The sequence below is a fragment of the Lepisosteus platostomus genome, chromosome 19, assembly GCF_059453375.1.
Source record: "Lepisosteus platostomus isolate fLepPlt1 chromosome 19, fLepPlt1.hap1, whole genome shotgun sequence".
NCBI classification, from domain to species: Eukaryota; Metazoa; Chordata; class Actinopteri; order Semionotiformes; family Lepisosteidae; genus Lepisosteus; species Lepisosteus platostomus.
Window position 1 is genome coordinate 9,146,872 of NC_142629.1, and position 22,668 is coordinate 9,169,539.

Genomic DNA, 22,668 nt, shown 5'->3' on the forward strand with positions numbered 1-22,668 from the left:
CGGGCTGAAAAACACGTTTTGAAAAGTCTGCTGCTCCTGTCCCATAAGTTACATGGGGGTAGCCAAATTTGCAGAAACATGTTTATTTCTGCTGAAAAACACGTTTTGACACTTTCTGCACACTGGGGTTAAGAGCTGAGGCAGTGAGCTCCTCTTTGCCTAGCAGTTACATTGGGATTCAACAATCTGAAAAAACGCGTTTATCTTGGGCTGAAAAACACGTTTTGAAAAGTCTGCTGCTCCTGTCCCATAAGTTACATGGGGGTAGCCAAATTTGCAGAAACATGTTTATTTCTGCTGAAAAACAGGTTTTGACACTTTCTGCACACTGGGGTTAAGAGCTGAGGCAGTCAGCTCTTCTGAGCCTAGCAGTTACATTGGATTTCAACAATCTGAAAAAACGCGTTTATCTCGGGCTGAAAAACACGTTTTGAAAAGTCTGCTGCTCCTGCCCCATAAGTAACATGGGGGTAGCCAAAGTTGCAGAAACATGTTTATTTCTGCTGAAATACACGTTTTGACACTTTCTGCACACTGGGGTTAAGATCTGAGGCAGTGAGCTCTTCTGAGCCTAGCAGTTACTTTGGATTTCAACAATCTGAAAAAACGCGTTTATCTCGGGCTGAAAAACACGTTTTGAAAAGTCTGCTGTTTCTGCCATACAAGTTACATGGGGGTGACCAAAGTTGAGGAAACATGTTTATTTCTGCTAAAATACACGTTTTGACACTTTCTGCACACTGGGGTTAAGAGCTTTGGCAGTGAGCTCCTCTTTGCCTAGCAGTTACATTGGGATTCAACAATCTGAAAAAACGTGTTTATCTCGGGCTGAAAAACACGTTTTGAAAAATCTGCTGCTCCTGCCCCATAAGTTACATGGGGGTAGCCAAAGTTGCAGAAACATGTTTATTTCTGCTGAAATACACGTTTTGACACTTTCTGCACACTGGGGTTAAGATCTTAGTTAGTGAGCTCTTCTGAGCCTAGCAGTTACATTGGGATTCAAGAATCTGAAAAAACGCGTTTATCTCGGGCTGAAAAACACGTTTTGAAAAGTCTGCTGTTTCTGCCATACAAGTTACATGGGGGTGACCAAAGTTGCAGAAACATGTTTATTTCTGCTGAAATACACGTTTTGACACTTTCTGCACACTGGGGTTAAGAGCTTTGGCAGTGAGCTCCTCTTTGCCTAGCAGTTACATTGGGATTCAACAATCTGAAAAAACGTGTTTATCTCGGGCTGAAAAACACGTTTTGAAAAGTCTGCTGCTCCTGCCCCATAAGTTACATAGGGGTAGCCAAAGTTGCAGAAACATGTTTATTTTTGCTGAAATACACGTTTTGACACTTTCTGCACACTGGGGTTAAGAGCTTTGGCAGTGAGCTCCTCTTTGCCTACCAGTTACATTGAGATTCAACAATCAGAAAAAAAGTGTTTATCTCGGGCTGAAAAACACGTTTTGAAAAGCCTGCTGCTCCTGCCCCATAAGTAACATGGGGGTAGCCAAAGTTGCAGAAACATGTTTATTTCTGCTGAAATACACGTTTTGACACTTTCTGCACACTGGGGTTAAGATCTTAGGCAGTGAGCTCTTCTGAGCCTAGCAGTTACATTGGGATTCAAGAATCTGAAAAAACGCGTTTATCTCGGGCTGAAAAACACGTTTTGAAAAGTCTGCTGCTCCTGTCCCATAAGTTACATGGGGGTAGCCAAATTTGCAGAAACATGTTTATTTCTGCTGAAAAACACGTTTTGACACTTTCTGCACACTGGGGTTAAGAGCTGAGGCAGTGAGCTCCTCTTTGCCTAGCAGTTACATTGGGATTCAACAATCTGAAAAAACGCGTTTATCTTGGGCTGAAAAACACGTTTTGAAAAGTCTGCTGCTCCTGTCCCATAAGTTACATGGGGGTAGCCAAATTTGCAGAAACATGTTTATTTCTGCTGAAAAACAGGTTTTGACACTTTCTGCACACTGGGGTTAAGAGCTGAGGCAGTCAGCTCTTCTGAGCCTAGCAGTTACATTGGATTTCAACAATCTGAAAAAACGCGTTTATCTCGGGCTGAAAAACACGTTTTGAAAAGTCTGCTGCTCCTGCCCCATAAGTAACATGGGGGTAGCCAAAGTTGCAGAAACATGTTTATTTCTGCTGAAATACACGTTTTGACACTTTCTGCACACTGGGGTTAAGATCTGAGGCAGTGAGCTCTTCTGAGCCTAGCAGTTACTTTGGATTTCAACAATCTGAAAAAACGCGTTTATCTCGGGCTGAAAAACACGTTTTGAAAAGTCTGCTGTTTCTGCCATACAAGTTACATGGGGGTGACCAAAGTTGAGGAAACATGTTTATTTCTGCTAAAATACACGTTTTGACACTTTCTGCACACTGGGGTTAAGAGCTTTGGCAGTGAGCTCCTCTTTGCCTAGCAGTTACATTGGGATTCAACAATCTGAAAAAACGTGTTTATCTCGGGCTGAAAAACACGTTTTGAAAAATCTGCTGCTCCTGCCCCATAAGTTACATGGGGGTAGCCAAAGTTGCAGAAACATGTTTATTTCTGCTGAAATACACGTTTTGACACTTTCTGCACACTGGGGTTAAGATCTTAGTTAGTGAGCTCTTCTGAGCCTAGCAGTTACATTGGGATTCAAGAATCTGAAAAAACGCGTTTATCTCGGGCTGAAAAACACGTTTTGAAAAGTCTGCTGTTTCTGCCATACAAGTTACATGGGGGTGACCAAAGTTGCAGAAACATGTTTATTTCTGCTGAAATACACGTTTTGACACTTTCTGCACACTGGGGTTAAGAGCTTTGGCAGTGAGCTCCTCTTTGCCTAGCAGTTACATTGGGATTCAACAATCTGAAAAAACGTGTTTATCTCGGGCTGAAAAACACGTTTTGAAAAGTCTGCTGCTCCTGCCCCATAAGTTACATAGGGGTAGCCAAAGTTGCAGAAACATGTTTATTTTTGCTGAAATACACGTTTTGACACTTTCTGCACACTGGGGTTAAGAGCTTTGGCAGTGAGCTCCTCTTAGCCTAGCACTTACATTGGGATTCAACAATCTGAAAAAAACGTGTTTATCTCGGGCTGAAAAACACGTTTTGAAAAGTCTGCTGTTCCTGCCATACAAGTTACATGGGGGTGACCAAAGTTGCAGAAACATGTTTATTTCTGCTGAAATACATGTTTTGACACTTTCTGCACATTGGGGTTAAGAGCTTTGGCAGTGAGCTCCTCTTTGCCTAGCAGTTACATTGGGATTCAACAATCTGAAAAAAACGTGTTTATCTCGGGCTGAAAAACACGTTTTGAAAAGTCTGCTGCTCCTGCCCCATAAGTTACATGGGGGTATCCAAAGTTGCAGAAACATGTTTATTTCTGCTGAAATACACGTTTTGACACTTTCTGCACACTGGGGTTAAGAGCTTTGGCAGTGAGCTCCTCTTTGCCTACCAGTTACATTGAGATTCAACAATCAGAAAAAAAGTGTTTATCTCGGGCTGAAAAACACGTTTTGAAAAGCCTGCTGCTCCTGCCCCATAAGTAACATGGGGGTAGCCAAAGTTGCAGAAACATGTTTATTTCTGCTGAAATACACGTTTTGACACTTTCTGCACACTGGGGTTAAGATCTTAGGCAGTGAGCTCTTCTGAGCCTAGCAGTTACATTGGGATTCAAGAATCTGAAAAAACGCGTTTATCTCGGGCTGAAAAACACGTTTTGAAAAGTCTGCTGCTCCTGTCCCATAAGTTACATGGGGGTAGCCAAATTTGCAGAAACATGTTTATTTCTGCTGAAAAACACGTTTTGAAAAGTCTGCTGTTCCTGCCATACAAGTTTCATGGGGGTGACAAAAGTTGCAGAAACATGTTTATTTCTGCTGAAATACACGTTTTGACACTTTCTGGCCACTGGGGTTAAGAGCTTTGGCAGTGAGCTCCTCTTAGCCTAGCACTTACATTGGGATTCAACAATCTGAAAAAACGTGTTTATCTCGGGCTGAAAAACACGTTTTGAAAAGTCTGCTGCTCCTGCCCCAAAAGTAACATGGGGGTAGCCAAAGTTGCAGAAACATGTTTATTTCTTTTGAAATACACGTTTTTACACTTTCTGCACACTGGGGTTAAGATCTGAGGCAGTGAGCTCTTCTGAGCCTAGCAGGTACATTGGATTTCAACATTCTGAAAAAACGTGTTTATCTCGTGCTGAAAAACACGTTTTGAAAAGTCTGCTGCTCCTGTCCCATAAGTTACATGGGGGTAGCCAAGGTTGCAGAAACATGTTTATTTTTGCTGAAATACACGTTTTGACACTTTCTGCACACTGGGGTTAAGATCTGAGGCAGTGAGCTCTTCTGAGCCTAGCAGTTACATTGGATTTCAACAATCTGAAAAAACGCGTTTATCTCGGGCTGAAAAACACGTTTTGAAAAGTCTGCTGCTCCTGCCCCATAAGTAACATGGGGGTAGCCAAAGTTGCAGAAACATGTTTATTTCTGCTGAAATACACGTTTTGACACTTTCTGCACACTGGGGTTAAGAGCTTTGGCAGTGAGCTCCTCTTTGCCTAGCAGTTACATTGGGATTCAAGAATCTGAAAAAACGTGTTTATCTCGGGCTGAAAAACACGTTTTGAAAAGTCTGCTGCTCCTGCCCCATAAGTTACATGGGGGTAGCCAAAGTTGCAGAAACATGTTTATTTCTGCTGAAATACACGTTTTGACACTTTCTGCACACTGGGGTTAAGAGCTTTGGCAGTGAGCTCCTCTTTGCCTAGCAGTTACATTGGGATTCAGCAATCTGAAAAAACGTGTTTATCTCGGGCTGAAAAACACGTTTTGAAAAGTCTGCTGCTCCTGCCCCATAAGTTACATGGGGGTAGCCAAAGTTGCAGAAACATGTTTATTTTTGCTGAAATACACGTTTTGACACTTTCTGCACACTGGGGTTAAGAGCTTTGGCAGTGAGCTCCTCTTAGCCTAGCAGTTACATTGGGATTCAACAATCTGAAAAAACGCGTTTATCTCGGGCTGAAAAACACGTTTTGAAAAGTCTGCTGTTCCTGCCATACAAGTTACATCTGGGTGACCAACGTTGCAGAAACATGTTCATTTTTGCTGAAATACACGTTTTGACACTTTCTGCACACTGGGGTTAAGAGCTTTGGCAGTGAGCTCCTCTTAGCCTAGCACTTACATTGGATTTCAACAATCTGAAAAAACGCGTTTATCTCGGGCTGAAAAACACGTTTTGAAAAGTCTGCTGCTCCTGCCCCATAAGTAACATGGGGGTAGCCAAAGTTACAGAAACATGTTTATTTCTGCTGAAATACACGTTTTTACACTTTCTGCACACTGGGGTTAAGATCTGAGGCAGTGAGCTCTTCTGAGCCTAGCAGTTACTTTGGATTTCAACAATCTGAAAAAACGCGTTTATCTCGGGCTGAAAAACACGTTTTGAAAAGTCTGCTGCTCCTGCCCCATAAGTTACATGGGGGTAGCCAAAGTTGCAGAAACATGTTTATTTCTGCTGAAATACATGTTTTGACACTTTCTGCACATTGGGGTTAAGAGCTTTGGCAGTGAGCTCCTCTTTGCCTAGCAGTTACACTGGGATTCAACAATCTGAAAAAAACGTGTTTATCTCGGACTGAAAAACACGTTTTGAAAAGTCTGCTGCTCCTGCCCCATAAGTTACATGGGGGTAGCCAAAGTTGCAGAAACATGTTTATTTCTGCTGAAATACACGTTTTGACACTTTTTGCACATTGGGGTTAAGAGCTTTGGCAGTGAGCTCCTCTTTGCCTAGGAGTTACATTGGGATTCAACAATCAAAAAAACGTGTTTATCTCGGGCTGAAAAACACGTTTTGAAAAGTCTGCTGCTCCTGCCCCATAAGTTACATGGGGGTATCCAAAGTTGCAGAAACATGTTTATTTCTGCTGAAATACACGTTTTGACACTTTCTGCACACTGGGGTTAAGATCTTAGGCAGTGAGCTCTTCTGAGCCTAGCAGTTACATTGGATTTCAACAATCTGAAAAAAAGCGTTTATCTCGGGCTGAAAAACACGTTTTGAAAAGTCTGCTGCTCCTGTCCCATAAGTAACATGGGGGTAGCCAAAGTTGCAGAAACATGTTTATTTCTGCTGAAATACACGTTTTGACACTTTCTGCACACTGGGGTTAAGAGCTTTGGCAGTGAGCTCCTCTTTGCCAAGCAGTTACATTGGGATTCAAGAATCTGAAAAAACGTGTTTATCTCGGGCTGAAAAACACGTTTTGAAAAGTCTGCTGCTCCTGCCCCATAAGTTACATGGGGGTAGCCAAAGTTGCAGAAACATGTTTATTTCTGCTGAAATACACGTTTTGACACTTTCTGCACACTGGGGTTAAGAGCTTTGGCAGTGAGCTCCTCTTTGCCTAGCAGTTACATTGGGATTCAACAATCTGAAAAAACGTGTTTATCTCGGGCTGAAAAACACGTTTTGAAAAGTCTGCTGCTCCTGCCCCATAAGTTACATGGGGGTAGCCAAAGTTGCAGAAACATGTTTATTTTTGCTGAAATACACGTTTTGACACTTTCTGCACACTGGGGTTAAGAGCTTTGGCAGTGAGCTCCTCTTAGCCTAGCAGTTACATTGGGATTCAACAATCTGAAAAAACGCGTTTATCTCGGGCTGAAAAACACGTTTTGAAAAGTCTGCTGTTCCTGCCCCATAAGTAACATGGGGGTAGCCAAAGTTGCAGAAACATGTTTATTTCTGCTGAAATACACGTTTTTACACTTTCTGCACACTGGGGTTAAGATCTGAGGCAGTGAGCTCTTCTGAGCCTAGCAGTTACTTTGGATTTCAACAATCTGAAAAAATGCGTTTATCTCGGGCTGAAAAACACGTTTTGAAAAGTCTGCTGCTCCTGCCCCATAAGTTACATGGGGGTAGCCAAAGTTGCAGAAACATGTTTATTTCTGCTGAAATACACGTTTTGACACTTTCTGCACACTGGGGTTAAGATCTTAGGCAGTGAGCTCTTCTGAGCCTAGCAGTTACATAGGATTTCAACAATCTGAAAAAACGCGTTTATCTCGGGATGAAAAACACGTTTTGAAAAGTCTGCTGTTTCTGCCATACAAGTTACATGGGGGTGACCAAAGTTGCAGAAACATGTTTATTTCTGCTGAAATACACGTTTTGACACTTTCTGCACACTGGGGTTAAGAGCTTTGGCAGTGAGCTCCTCTTTGCCTAGCAGTTACATTGAGATTCAACAATCTGAAAAAACGTGTTTATCTCGGGCTGAAAAACACGTTTTGAAAAGTCTGCTGTTCCTGCCATACAAGTTTCATGGGGGTGACAAAAGTTGCAGAAACATGTTTATTTCTGCTGAAATACACATTTTGACACTTTCTGGCCACTGGGGTTAAGAGCTTTGGCAGTGAGCTCCTCTTTGCCTAGCAGTTACATTGGGATTCAACAATCTGAAAAAACGTGTTTATCTCGGGCTGAAAAACACGTTTTGAAAAGTCTGCTGCTCCTGTCCCATAAGTTACATGGGGGTAGCCAAATTTGCAGAAACATGTTTATTTCTGCTGAAAAACAGGTTTTGACACTTTCTGCACACTGGGGTTAAGAGCTGAGGCAGTCAGCTCTTCTGAGCCTAGCAGTTACATTGGATTTCAACAATCTGAAAAAACGCGTTTATCTCGGGCTGAAAAACACGTTTTGAAAAGTCTGCTGCTCCTGCCCCATAAGTAACATGGGGGTAGCCAAAGTTGCAGAAACATGTTTATTTCTGCTGAAATACACGTTTTGACACTTTCTGCACACTGGGGTTAAGATCTGAGGCAGTGAGCTCTTCTGAGCCTAGCAGTTACTTTGGATTTCAACAATCTGAAAAAACGCGTTTATCTCGGGCTGAAAAACACGTTTTGAAAAGTCTGCTGTTTCTGCCATACAAGTTACATGGGGGTGACCAAAGTTGAGGAAACATGTTTATTTCTGCTAAAATACACGTTTTGACACTTTCTGCACACTGGGGTTAAGAGCTTTGGCAGTGAGCTCCTCTTTGCCTAGCAGTTACATTGGGATTCAACAATCTGAAAAAACGTGTTTATCTCGGGCTGAAAAACACGTTTTGAAAAGTCTGCTGCTCCTGCCCCATAAGTTACATGGGGGTAGCCAAAGTTGCAGAAACATGTTTATTTCTGCTGAAATACACGTTTTTACACTTTCTGCACACTGGGGTTAAGATCTTAGGCAGTGAGCTCTTCTGAGCCTAGCAGTTACATTGGGATTCAAGAATCTGAAAAAACGCGTTTATCTCGGGCTGAAAAACACGTTTTGAAAAGTCTGCTGTTTCTGCCATACAAGTTACATGGGGGTGACCAAAGTTGCAGAAACATGTTTATTTCTGCTGAAATACACGTTTTGACACTTTCTGCACACTGGGGTTAAGAGCTTTGGCAGTGAGCTCCTCTTTGCCTAGCAGTTACATTGGGATTCAACAATCTGAAAAAACGTGTTTATCTCGGGCTGAAAAACACGTTTTGAAAAGTCTGCTGCTCCTGCCCCATAAGTTACATGGGGGTAGCCAAAGTTGCAGAAACATGTTTATTTTTGCTGAAATACACGTTTTGACACTTTCTGCCCACTGGGGTTAAGAGCTTTGGCAGTGAGCTCCTCTTAGCCTAGCACTTACATTGGGATTCAACAATCTGAAAAAAACGTGTTTATCTCGGGCTGAAAAACACGTTTTGAAAAGTCTGCTGCTCCTGCCCCATAAGTTACATGGGGGTATCCAAAGTTGCAGAAACATGTTTATTTCTGCTGAAATACACGTTTTGACACTTTCTGCACACTGGGGTTAAGAGCTTTGGCAGTGAGCTCCTCTTTGCCTACCAGTTACATTGAGATTCAACAATCAGAAAAAAAGTGTTTATCTCGGGCTGAAAAACACGTTTTGAAAAGCCTGCTGCTCCTGCCCCATAAGTAACATGGGGGTAGCCAAAGTTGCAGAAACGTTTATTTCTGCTGAAATACACGTTTTGACACTTTCTGCACACTGGGGTTAAGATCTTAGGCAGTGAGCTCTTCTGAGCCTAGCAGTTACATTGGGATTCAAGAATCTGAAAAAACGCGTTTATCTCGGGCTGAAAAACACGTTTTGAAAAGTCTGCTGCTCCTGTCCCATAAGTTACATGGGGGTAGCCAAATTTGCAGAAACATGTTTATTTCTGCTGAAAAACACGTTTTGAAAAGTCTGCTGTTCCTGCCATACAAGATTCATGGGGGTGACAAAAGTTGCAGAAACATGTTTATTTCTGCTGAAATACACGTTTTGACACTTTCTGGCCACTGGGGTTAAGAGCTTTGGCAGTGAGCTCCTCTTAGCCTAGCACTTACATTGGGATTCAACAATCTGAAAAAACGTGTTTATCTCGGGCTGAAAAACACGTTTTGAAAAGTCTGCTGCTCCTGCCCCAAAAGTAACATGGGGGTAGCCAAAGTTGCAGAAACATGTTTATTTCTTTTGAAATACACGTTTTTACACTTTCTGCACACTGGGGTTAAGATCTGAGGCAGTGAGCTCTTCTGAGCCTAGCAGGTACATTGGATTTCAACATTCTGAAAAAACGTGTTTATCTCGTGCTGAAAAACACGTTTTGAAAAGTCTGCTGCTCCTGTCCCATAAGTTACATGGGGGTAGCCAACGTTGCAGAAACATGTTTATTTTTGCTGAAATACACGTTTTGACACTTTCTGCACACTGGGGTTAAGATCTGAGGCAGTGAGCTCTTCTGAGCCTAGCAGTTACATTGGATTTCAACAATCTGAAAAAACGCGTTTATCTCGGGCTGAAAAACACGTTTTGAAAAGTCTGCTGCTCCTGCCCCATAAGTAACATGGGGGTAGCCAAAGTTGCAGAAACATGTTTATTTCTGCTGAAATACACGTTTTGACACTTTCTGCACACTGGGGTTAAGAGCTTTGGCAGTGAGCTCCTCTTTGCCTAGCAGTTACATTGGGATTCAAGAATCTGAAAAAACGTGTTTATCTAGGGCTGAAAAACACGTTTTGAAAAGTCTGCTGCTCCTGCCCCATAAGTTACATGGAGGTAGCCAAAGTTGCAGAAACATGTTTATTTCTGCTGAAATACACGTTTTGACACTTTCTGCACACTGGGGTTAAGAGCTTTGGCAGTGAGCTCCTCTTTGCCTAGCAGTTACATTGGGATTCAGCAATCTGAAAAAACGTGTTTATCTCGGGCTGAAAAACACGTTTTGAAAAGTCTGCTGCTCCTGCCCCATAAGTTACATGGGGGTAGCCAAAGTTGCAGAAACATGTTTATTTTTGCTGAAATACACGTTTTGACACTTTCTGCACACTGGGGTTAAGAGCTTTGGCAGTGAGCTCCTCTTAGCCTAGCAGTTACATTGGGATTCAACAATCTGAAAAAACGCGTTTATCTCGGGCTGAAAAACACGTTTTGAAAAGTCTGCTGTTCCTGCCATACAAGTTACATCTGGGTGACCAACGTTGCAGAAACATGTTCATTTTTGCTGAAATACACGTTTTGACACTTTCTGCACACTGGGGTTAAGAGCTTTGGCAGTGAGCTCCTCTTAGCCTAGCACTTACATTTGATTTCAACAATCTGAAAAAACGCGTTTATCTCGGGCTGAAAAACACGTTTTGAAAAGTCTGATGCTCCTGCCCCATAAGTAACATGGGGGTAGCCAAAGTTACAGAAACATGTTTATTTCTGCTGAAATACACGTTTTTACACTTTCTGCACACTGGGGTTAAGATCTGAGGCAGTGAGCTCTTCTGAGCCTAGCAGTTACTTTGGATTTCAACAATCTGAAAAAAAGCGTTTATCTCGGGCTGAAAAACACGTTTTGAAAAGTCTGCTGCTCCTGCCCCATAAGTTACATGGGGGTAGCCAAAGTTGCAGAAACATGTTTATTTCTGCTGAAATACATGTTTTGACACTTTCTGCACATTGGGGTTAAGAGCTTTGGCAGTGAGCTCCTCTTTGCCTAGCAGTTACAATGGGATTCAACAATCTGAAAAAAACGTGTTTATCTCGGGCTGAAAAACACGTTTTGAAAAGTCTGCTGCTCCTGCCCCATAAGTTACATGGGGGTAGCCAAAGTTGCAGAAACATGTTTATTTCTGCTGAAATACACGTTTTGACACTTTCTGCACACTGGGGTTAAGATCTTAGGCAGTGAGCTCTTCTGAGCCTAGCAGTTACATTGGGATTCAAGATTCTGAAAAAACGCGTTTATCTCGGGCTGAAAAACACGTTTTGAAAAGTCTGCTTTTTCTGCCATACAAGTTTCATGGGGGTGACAAAAGTTGCAGAAACATGTTTATTTCTGCTGAAATACACATTTTGACACTTTCTGGCCACTGGGGTTAAGAGCTTTGGCAGTGAGCTCCTCTTTGCCTAGCAGTTACATTGGGATTCAACAATCTGAAAAAACGTGTTTATCTCGGGCTGAAAAACACGTTTTGAAAAGTCTGCTGCTCCTGCCCCATAAGTAACATGGGGGTAGCCAAAGTTGCAGAAACATGTTTATTTCTGCTGAAATACACGTTTTGACACTTTCTGCACACTGGGGTTAAGATCTGAGGCAGTGAGCTCTTCTGAGCCTAGCAGTTACATTGGATTTCAACAATCTGAAAAAACGCGTTTATCTCGGGCTGAAAAACACGTTTTGAAAAGTCTGCTGCTCCTGTCCCATAAGTTACATGGGGGTAGCCAAAGTTGCAGAAACATGTTAATTTCTGCTGAAATACACGTTTTGACACTTTCTGCACACTGGGGTTAAGAGCATTGGCAGTGAGCTCCTCTTTGCCTAGCAGTTACATTGGGATTCAACAATCTGAAAAAACGTGTTTTCTCGGGCTGAAAAACACGTTTTGAAAAGTCTTCTGTTCCAGCCATACAAGTTACATGGGGGTGACCAAAGTTGCAGAAACATGTTTATTTCTGCTGAAATACACGTTTTGACACTTTTTGCACATTGGGGTTAAGAGCTTTGGCAGTGAGCTCCTCTTTGCCTAGGAGTTACATTGGGATTCAACAATCAAAAAAACGTGTTTATCTCGGGCTGAAAAACACGTTTTGAAAAGTCTGCTGCTCCTGCCCCATAAGTTACATGGGGGTATCCAAAGTTGCAGAAACATGTTTATTTCTGCTGAAATACACGTTTTGACACTTTCTGCACACTGGGGTTAAGATCTTAGGCAGTGAGCTCTTCTGAGCCTAGCAGTTACATTGGATTTCAACAATCTGAAAAAAAGCGTTTATCTCGGGCTGAAAAACACGTTTTGAAAAGTCTGCTGCTCCTGTCCCATAAGTAACATGGGGGTAGCCAAAGTTGCAGAAACATGTTTATTTCTGCTGAAATACACGTTTTGACACTTTCTGCACACTGGGGTTAAGAGCTTTGGCAGTGAGCTCCTCTTTGCCTAGCAGTTACATTGGGATTCAAGAATCTGAAAAAACGTGTTTATCTCGGGCTGAAAAACACGTTTTGAAAAGTCTGCTGCTCCTGCCCCATAAGTTACATGGGGGTAGCCAAAGTTGCAGAAACATGTTTATTTCTGCTGAAATACACGTTTTGACACTTTCTGCACACTGGGGTTAAGAGCTTTGGCAGTGAGCTCCTCTTTGCCTAGCAGTTACATTGGGATTCAACAATCTGAAAAAACGTGTTTATCTCGGGCTGAAAAACACGTTTTGAAAAGTCTGCTGCTCCTGCCCCATAAGTTACATGGGGGTAGCCAAAGTTGCAGAAACATGTTTATTTTTGCTGAAATACACGTTTTGACACTTTCTGCACACTGGGGTTAAGAGCTTTGGCAGTGAGCTCCTCTTAGCCTAGCAGTTACATTGGGATTCAACAATCTGAAAAAACGCGTTTATCTCGGGCTGAAAAACACGTTTTGAAAAGTCTGCTGTTCCTGCCCCATAAGTAACATGGGGGTAGCCAAAGTTGCAGAAACATGTTTATTTCTGCTGAAATACACGTTTTTACACTTTCTGCACACTGGGGTTAAGATCTGAGGCAGTGAGCTCTTCTGAGCCTAGCAGTTACTTTGGATTTCAACAATCTGAAAAAATGCGTTTATCTCGGGCTGAAAAACACGTTTTGAAAAGTCTGCTGCTCCTGCCCCATAAGTTACATGGGGGTAGCCAAAGTTGCAGAAACATGTTTTTTTTCTGCTGAAATACACGTTTTGACACTTTCTGCACACTGGGGTTAAGATCTTAGGCAGTGAGCTCTTCTGAGCCTAGCAGTTACATAGGATTTCAACAATCTGAAAAAACGCGTTTATCTCGGGATGAAAAACACGTATTGAAAAGTCTGCTGTTTCTGCCATACAAGTTACATGGGGGTGACCAAAGTTGCAGAAACATGTTTATTTCTGCTGAAATACACGTTTTGACACTTTCTGCACACTGGGGTTAAGAGCTTTGGCAGTGAGCTCCTCTTTGCCTAGCAGTTACATTGAGATTCAACAATCTGAAAAAACGTGTTTATCTCGGGCTGAAAAACACGTTTTGAAAAGTCTGCTGCTCCTGTCCCATAAGTTACATGGGGGTAGCCAAATTTGCAGAAACATGTTTATTTCTGCTGAAAAACAGGTTTTGACACTTTCTGCACACTGGGGTTAAGAGCTGAGGCAGTCAGCTCTTCTGAGCCTAGCAGTTACATTGGATTTCAACAATCTGAAAAAACGCGTTTATCTCGGGCTGAAAAACACGTTTTGAAAAGTCTGCTGCTCCTGCCCCATAAGTAACATGGGGGTAGCCAAAGTTGCAGAAACATGTTTATTTCTGCTGAAATACACGTGTTGACACTTTCTGCACACTGGGGTTAAGATCTGAGGCAGTGAGCTCTTCTGAGCCTAGCAGTTACTTTGGATTTCAACAATCTGAAAAAACGCGTTTATCTCGGGCTGAAAAACACGTTTTGAAAAGTCTGCTGTTTCTGCCATACAAGTTACATGGGGGTGACCAAAGTTGAGGAAACATGTTTATTTCTGCTAAAATACACGTTTTGACACTTTCTGCACACTGGGGTTAAGAGCTTTGGCAGTGAGCTCCTCTTTGCCTAGCAGTTACATTGGGATTCAACAATCTGAAAAAACGTGTTTATCTCGGGCTGAAAAACACGTTTTGAAAAGTCTGCTGCTCCTGCCCCATAAGTTACATGGGGGTAGCCAAAGTTGCAGAAACATGTTTATTTCTGCTGAAATACACGTCTTGACACTTTCTGCACACTGGGGTTAAGATCTTAGGCAGTGAGCTCTTCTGAGCCTAGCAGTTACATTGGGATTCAAGAATCTGAAAAAACGCGTTTATCTCGGGCTGAAAAACACGTTTTGAAAAGTCTGCTGTTTCTGCCATACAAGTTACATGGGGGTGACCAAAGTTGCAGAAACATGTTTATTTCTGCTGAAATACACGTTTTGACACTTTCTGCACACTGGGGTTAAGAGCTTTGGCAGTGAGCTCCTCTTTGCCTAGCAGTTACATTGGGATTCAACAATCTGAAAAAACGTGTTTATCTCGGGCTGAAAAACACGTTTTGAAAAGTCTGCTGCTCCTGCCCCATAAGTTACATGGGGGTAGCCAAAGTTGCAGAAACATGTTTATTTTTGCTGAAATACACGTTTTGACACTTTCTGCACACTGGGGTTAAGAGCTTTGGCAGTGAGCTCCTCTTAGCCTAGCACTTACATTGGGATTCAACAATCTGAAAAAAACGTGTTTATCTCGGGCTGAAAAACACGTTTTGAAAAGTCTGCTGCTCCTGCCCCATAAGTTACATGGGGGTATCCAAAGTTGCAGAAACATGTTTATTTCTGCTGAAATACACGTTTTGACACTTTCTGCACACTGGGGTTAAGAGCTTTGGCAGTGAGCTCCTCTTTGCCTACCAGTTACATTGAGATTCAACAATCAGAAAAAAAGTGTTTATCTCGGGCTGAAAAACACGTTTTGAAAAGCCTGCTGCTCCTGCCCCATAAGTAACATGGGGGTAGCCAAAGTTGCAGAAACATGTTTATTTCTGCTGAAATACACGTTTTGACACTTTCTGCACACTGGGGTTAAGATCTTAGGCAGTGAGCTCTTCTGAGCCTAGCAGTTACATTGGGATTCAAGAATCTGAAAAAACGCGTTTATCTCGGGCTGAAAAACACGTTTTGAAAAGTCTGCTGCTCCTGTCCCATAAGTTACATGGGGGTAGCCAAATTTGCAGAAACATGTTTATTTCTGCTGAAAAACACGTTTTGAAAAGTCTGCTGTTCCTGCCATACAAGATTCATGGGGGTGACAAAAGTTGCAGAAACATGTTTATTTCTGCTGAAATACACGTTTTGACACTTTCTGGCCACTGGGGTTAAGAGCTTTGGCAGTGAGCTCCTCTTAGCCTAGCACTTACATTGGGATTCAACAATCTGAAAAAACGTGTTTATCTCGGGCTGAAAAACACGTTTTGAAAAGTCTGCTGCTCCTGCCCCAAAAGTAACATGGGGGTAGCCAAAGTTGCAGAAACATGTTTATTTCTTTTGAAATACACGTTTTTACACTTTCTGCACACTGGGGTTAAGATCTGAGGCAGTGAGCTCTTCTGAGCCTAGCAGGTACATTGGATTTCAACATTCTGAAAAAACGTGTTTATCTCGTGCTGAAAAACACGTTTTGAAAAGTCTGCTGCTCCTGTCCCATAAGTTACATGGGGGTAGCCAAGGTTGCAGAAACATGTTTATTTTTGCTGAAATACACGTTTTGACACTTTCTGCACACTGGGGTTAAGATCTGAGGCAGTGAGCTCTTCTGAGCCTAGCAGTTACATTGGATTTCAACAATCTGAAAAAACGCGTTTATCTCGGGCTGAAAAACACGTTTTGAAAAGTCTGCTGCTCCTGCCCCATAAGTAACATGGGGGTAGCCAAAGTTGCAGAAACATGTTTATTTCTGCTGAAATACACGTTTTGACACTTTCTGCACACTGGGGTTAAAAGCTTTGGCAGTGAGCTCCTCTTTGCCTAGCAGTTACATTGGGATTCAAGAATCTGAAAAAACGTGTTTATCTCGGGCTGAAAAACACGTTTTGAAAAGTCTGCTGCTCCTGCCCCATAAGTTACATGGGGGTAGCCAAAGTTGCAGAAACATGTTTATTTCTGCTGAAATACACGTTTTGACACTTTCTGCACACTGGGGTTAAGAGCTTTGGCAGTGAGCTCCTCTTTGCCTAGCAGTTACATTGGGATTCAGCAATCTGAAAAAACGTGTTTATCTCGGGCTGAAAAACACGTTTTGAAAAGTCTGCTGCTCCTGCCCCATAAGTTACATGGGGGTAGCCAAAGTTGCAGAAACATGTTTATTTTTGCTGAAATACACGTTTTGACACTTTCTGCACACTGGGGTTAAGAGCTTTGGCAGTGAGCTCCTCTTAGCCTAGCAGTTACATTGGGATTCAACAATCTGAAAAAACGCGTTTATCTCGGGCTGAAAAACACGTTTTGAAAAGTCTGCTGTTCCTGCCATACAAGTTACATCTGGGTGACCAACGTTGCAGAAACATGTTCATTTTTGCTGAAATACACGTTTTGACACTTTCTGCACACTGGGGTTAAGAGCTTTGGCAGTGAGCTCCTCTTAGCCTAGCACTTACATTGGATTTCAACAATCTGAAAAAACGCGTTTATCTCGGGCTGAAAAACACGTTTTGAAAAGTCTGATGCTCCTGCCCCATAAGTAACATGGGGGTAGCCAAAGTTACAGAAACATGTTTATTTCTGCTGAAATACACGTTTTTACACTTTCTGCACACTGGGGTTAAGATCTGAGGCAGTGAGCTCTTCTGAGCCTAGCAGGTACATTGGATTTCAACATTCTGAAAAAACGTGTTTATCTCGTGCTGAAAAACACGTTTTGAAAAGTCTGCTGCTCCTGTCCCATAAGTTACATGGGGGTAGCCAACGTTGCAGAAACATGTTTATTTTTGCTGAAATACACGTTTTGACACTTTCTGCACACTGGGGTTAAGATCTGAGGCAGTGAGCTCTTCTGAGCCTAGCAGTTACATTGGATTTCAACAATCTGAAAAAACGCGTTTATCTCGGGCTGAAAAACACGTTTTGAAAAGTCTGCTGCTCCTGCCCCATAAGTAACATGGGGGTAGCCAAAGTTGCAGAAACATGTTTATTTCTGCTGAAATACACGTTTTGACACTTTCTGCACACTGGGGTTAAGAGCTTTGGCAGTGAGCTCCTCTTTGCCTAGCAGTTACATTGGGATTCAAGAATCTGAAAAAACGTGTTTATCTAGGGCTGAAAAACACGTTTTGAAAAGTCTGCTGCTCCTGCCCCATAAGTTACATGGAGGTAGCCAAAGTTGCAGAAACATGTTTATTTCTGCTGAAATACACGTTTTGACACTTTCTGCACACTGGGGTTAAGAGCTTTGGCAGTGAGCTCCTCTTTGCCTAGCAGTTACATTGGGATTCAGCAATCTGAAAAAACGTGTTTATCTCGGGCTGAAAAACACGTTTTGAAAAGTCTGCTGCTCCTGCCCCATAAGTTACATGGGGGTAGCCAAAGTTGCAGAAACATGTTTATTTTTGCTGAAATACACGTTTTGACACTTTCTGCACACTGGGGTTAAGAGCTTTGGCAGTGAGCTCCTCTTAGCCTAGCAGTTACATTGGGATTCAACAATCTGAAAAAACGCGTTTATCTCGGGCTGAAAAACACGTTTTGAAAAGTCTGCTGTTCCTGCCATACAAGTTACATCTGGGTGACCAACGTTGCAGAAACATGTTCATTTTTGCTGAAATACACGTTTTGACACTTTCTGCACACTGGGGTTAAGAGCTTTGGCAGTGAGCTCCTCTTAGCCTAGCACTTACATTTGATTTCAACAATCTGAAAAAACGCGTTTATCTCGGGCTGAAAAACACGTTTTGAAAAGTCTGATGCTCCTGCCCCATAAGTAACATGGGGGTAGCCAAAGTTACAGAAACATGTTTATTTCTGCTGAAATACACGTTTTTACACTTTCTGCACACTGGGGTTAAGATCTGAGGCAGTGAGCTCTTCTGAGCCTAGCAGTTATTTGGATTTCAACAATCTGAAAAAAAGCGTTTATCTCGGGCTGAAAAACACGTTTTGAAAAGTCTGCTGCTCCTGCCCCATAAGTTACATGGGGGTAGCCAAAGTTGCAGAAACATGTTTATTTCTGCTGAAATACATGTTTTGACACTTTCTGCACATTGGGGTTAAGAGCTTTGGCAGTGAGCTCCTCTTTGCCTAGCAGTTACAATGGGATTCAACAATCTGAAAAAAACGTGTTTATCTCGGGCTGAAAAACACGTTTTGAAAAGTCTGCTGCTCCTGCCCCATAAGTTACATGGGGGTAGCCAAAGTTGCAGAAACATGTTTATTTCTGCTGAAATACACGTTTTGACACTTTCTGCACACTGGGGTTAAGATCTTAGGCAGTGAGCTCTTCTGAGCCTAGCAGTTACATTGGGATTCAAGATTCTGAAAAAACGCGTTTATCTCGGGCTGAAAAACACGTTTTGAAAAGTCTGCTTTTTCTGCCATACAAGTTTCATGGGGGTGACAAAAGTTGCAGAAACATGTTTATTTCTGCTGAAATACACATTTTGACACTTTCTGGCCACTGGGGTTAAGAGCTTTGGCAGTGAGCTCCTCTTTGCCTAGCAGTTACATTGGGATTCAACAATCTGAAAAAACGTGTTTATCTCGGGCTGAAAAACACGTTTTGAAAAGTCTGCTGCTCCTGCCCCATAAGTAACATGGGGGTAGCCAAAGTTGCAGAAACATGTTTATTTCTGCTGAAATACACGTTTTGACACTTTCTGCACACTGGGGTTAAGATCTGAGGCAGTGAGCTCTTCTGAGCCTAGCAGTTACATTGGATTTCAACAATCTGAAAAAACGCGTTTATCTCGGGCTGAAAAACACGTTTTGAAAAGTCTGCTGCTCCTGTCCCATAAGTTACATGGGGGTAGCCAAAGTTGCAGAAACATGTTAATTTCTGCTGAAATACACGTTTTGACACTTTCTGCACACTGGGGTTAAGAGCATTGGCAGTGAGCTCCTCTTTGCCTAGCAGTTACATTGGGATTCAACAATCTGAAAAAACGTGTTTTCTCGGGCTGAAAAACACGTTTTGAAAAGTCTTCTGTTCCAGCCATACAAGTTACATGGGGGTGACCAAAGTTGCAGAAACATGTTTATTTCTGCTGAAATACACGTTTTGACACTTTTTGCACATTGGGGTTAAGAGCTTTGGCAGTGAGCTCCTCTTTGCCTAGGAGTTACATTGGGATTCAACAATCAAAAAAACGTGTTTATCTCGGGCTGAAAAACACGTTTTGAAAAGTCTGCTGCTCCTGCCCCATAAGTTACATGGGGGTATCCAAAGTTGCAGAAACATGTTTATTTCTGCTGAAATACACGTTTTGACACTTTCTGCACACTGGGGTTAAGATCTTAGGCAGTGAGCTCTTCTGAGCCTAGCAGTTACATTGGATTTCAACAATCTGAAAAAAAGCGTTTATCTCGGGCTGAAAAACACGTTTTGAAAAGTCTGCTGCTCCTGTCCCATAAGTAACATGGGGGTAGCCAAAGTTGCAGAAACATGTTTATTTCTGCTGAAATACACGTTTTGACACTTTCTGCACACTGGGGTTAAGAGCTTTGGCAGTGAGCTCCTCTTTGCCTAGCAGTTACATTGGGATTCAAGAATCTGAAAAAACGTGTTTATCTCGGGCTGAAAAACACGTTTTGAAAAGTCTGCTGCTCCTGCCCCATAAGTTACATGGGGGTAGCCAAAGTTGCAGAAACATGTTTATTTCTGCTGAAATACACGTTTTGACACTTTCTGCACACTGGGGTTAAGAGCTTTGGCAGTGAGCTCCTCTTTGCCTAGCAGTTACATTGGGATTCAACAATCTGAAAAAACGTGTTTATCTCGGGCTGAAAAACACGTTTTGAAAAGTCTGCTGCTCCTGCCCCATAAGTTACATGGGGGTAGCCAAAGTTGCAGAAACATGTTTATTTTTGCTGAAATACACGTTTTGACACTTTCTGCACACTGGGGTTAAGAGCTTTGGCAGTGAGCTCCTCTTAGCCTAGCAGTTACATTGGGATTCAACAATCTGAAAAAACGCGTTTATCTCGGGCTGAAAAACACGTTTTGAAAAGTCTGCTGTTCCTGCCCCATAAGTAACATGGGGGTAGCCAAAGTTGCAGAAACATGTTTATTTCTGCTGAAATACACGTTTTTACACTTTCTGCACACTGGGGTTAAGATCTGAGGCAGTGAGCTCTTCTGAGCCTAGCAGTTACTTTGGATTTCAACAATCTGAAAAAATGCGTTTATCTCGGGCTGAAAAACACGTTTTGAAAAGTCTGCTGCTCCTGCCCCATAAGTTACATGGGGGTAGCCAAAGTTGCAGAAACATGTTTTTTTTCTGCTGAAATACACGTTTTGACACTTTCTGCACACTGGGGTTAAGATCTTAGGCAGTGAGCTCTTCTGAGCCTAGCAGTTACATAGGATTTCAACAATCTGAAAAAACGCGTTTATCTCGGGATGAAAAACACGTATTGAAAAGTCTGCTGTTTCTGCCATACAAGTTACATGGGGGTGACCAAAGTTGCAGAAACATGTTTATTTCTGCTGAAATACACGTTTTGACACTTTCTGCACACTGGGGTTAAGAGCTTTGGCAGTGAGCTCCTCTTTGCCTAGCAGTTACATTGAGATTCAACAATCTGAAAAAACGTGTTTATCTCGGGCTGAAAAACACGTTTTGAAAAGTCTGCTGCTCCTGTCCCATAAGTTACATGGGGGTAGCCAAATTTGCAGAAACATGTTTATTTCTGCTGAAAAACAGGTTTTGACACTTTCTGCACACTGGGGTTAAGAGCTGAGGCAGTCAGCTCTTCTGAGCCTAGCAGTTACATTGGATTTCAACAATCTGAAAAAACGCGTTTATCTCGGGCTGAAAAACACGTTTTGAAAAGTCTGCTGCTCCTGCCCCATAAGTAACATGGGGGTAGCCAAAGTTGCAGAAACATGTTTATTTCTGCTGAAATACACGTGTTGACACTTTCTGCACACTGGGGTTAAGATCTGAGGCAGTGAGCTCTTCTGAGCCTAGCAGTTACTTTGGATTTCAACAATCTGAAAAAACGCGTTTATCTCGGGCTGAAAAACACGTTTTGAAAAGTCTGCTGTTTCTGCCATACAAGTTACATGGGGGTGACCAAAGTTGAGGAAACATGTTTATTTCTGCTAAAATACACGTTTTGACACTTTCTGCACACTGGGGTTAAGAGCTTTGGCAGTGAGCTCCTCTTTGCCTAGCAGTTACATTGGGATTCAACAATCTGAAAAAACGTGTTTATCTCGGGCTGAAAAACACGTTTTGAAAAGTCTGCTGCTCCTGCCCCATAAGTTACATGGGGGTAGCCAAAGTTGCAGAAACATGTTTATTTCTGCTGAAATACACGTCTTGACACTTTCTGCACACTGGGGTTAAGATCTTAGGCAGTGAGCTCTTCTGAGCCTAGCAGTTACATTGGGATTCAAGAATCTGAAAAAACGCGTTTATCTCGGGCTGAAAAACACGTTTTGAAAAGTCTGCTGTTTCTGCCATACAAGTTACATGGGGGTGACCAAAGTTGCAGAAACATGTTTATTTCTGCTGAAATACACGTTTTGACACTTTCTGCACACTGGGGTTAAGAGCTTTGGCAGTGAGCTCCTCTTTGCCTAGCAGTTACATTGGGATTCAACAATCTGAAAAAACGTGTTTATCTCGGGCTGAAAAACACGTTTTGAAAAGTCTGCTGCTCCTGCCCCATAAGTTACATGGGGGTAGCCAAAGTTGCAGAAACATGTTTATTTTTGCTGAAATACACGTTTTGACACTTTCTGCACACTGGGGTTAAGAGCTTTGGCAGTGAGCTCCTCTTAGCCTAGCACTTACATTGGGATTCAACAATCTGAAAAAAACGTGTTTATCTCGGGCTGAAAAACACGTTTTGAAAAGTCTGCTGCTCCTGCCCCATAAGTTACATGGGGGTATCCAAAGTTGCAGAAACATGTTTATTTCTGCTGAAATACACGTTTTGACACTTTCTGCACACTGGGGTTAAGAGCTTTGGCAGTGAGCTCCTCTTTGCCTACCAGTTACATTGAGATTCAACAATCAGAAAAAAAGTGTTTATCTCGGGCTGAAAAACACGTTTTGAAAAGCCTGCTGCTCCTGCCCCATAAGTAACATGGGGGTAGCCAAAGTTGCAGAAACATGTTTATTTCTGCTGAAATACACGTTTTGACACTTTCTGCACACTGGGGTTAAGATCTTAGGCAGTGAGCTCTTCTGAGCCTAGCAGTTACATTGGGATTCAAGAATCTGAAAAAACGCGTTTATCTCGGGCTGAAAAACACGTTTTGAAAAGTCTGCTGCTCCTGTCCCATAAGTTACATGGGGGTAGCCAAATTTGCAGAAACATGTTTATTTCTGCTGAAAAACACGTTTTGAAAAGTCTGCTGTTCCTGCCATACAAGATTCATGGGGGTGACAAAAGTT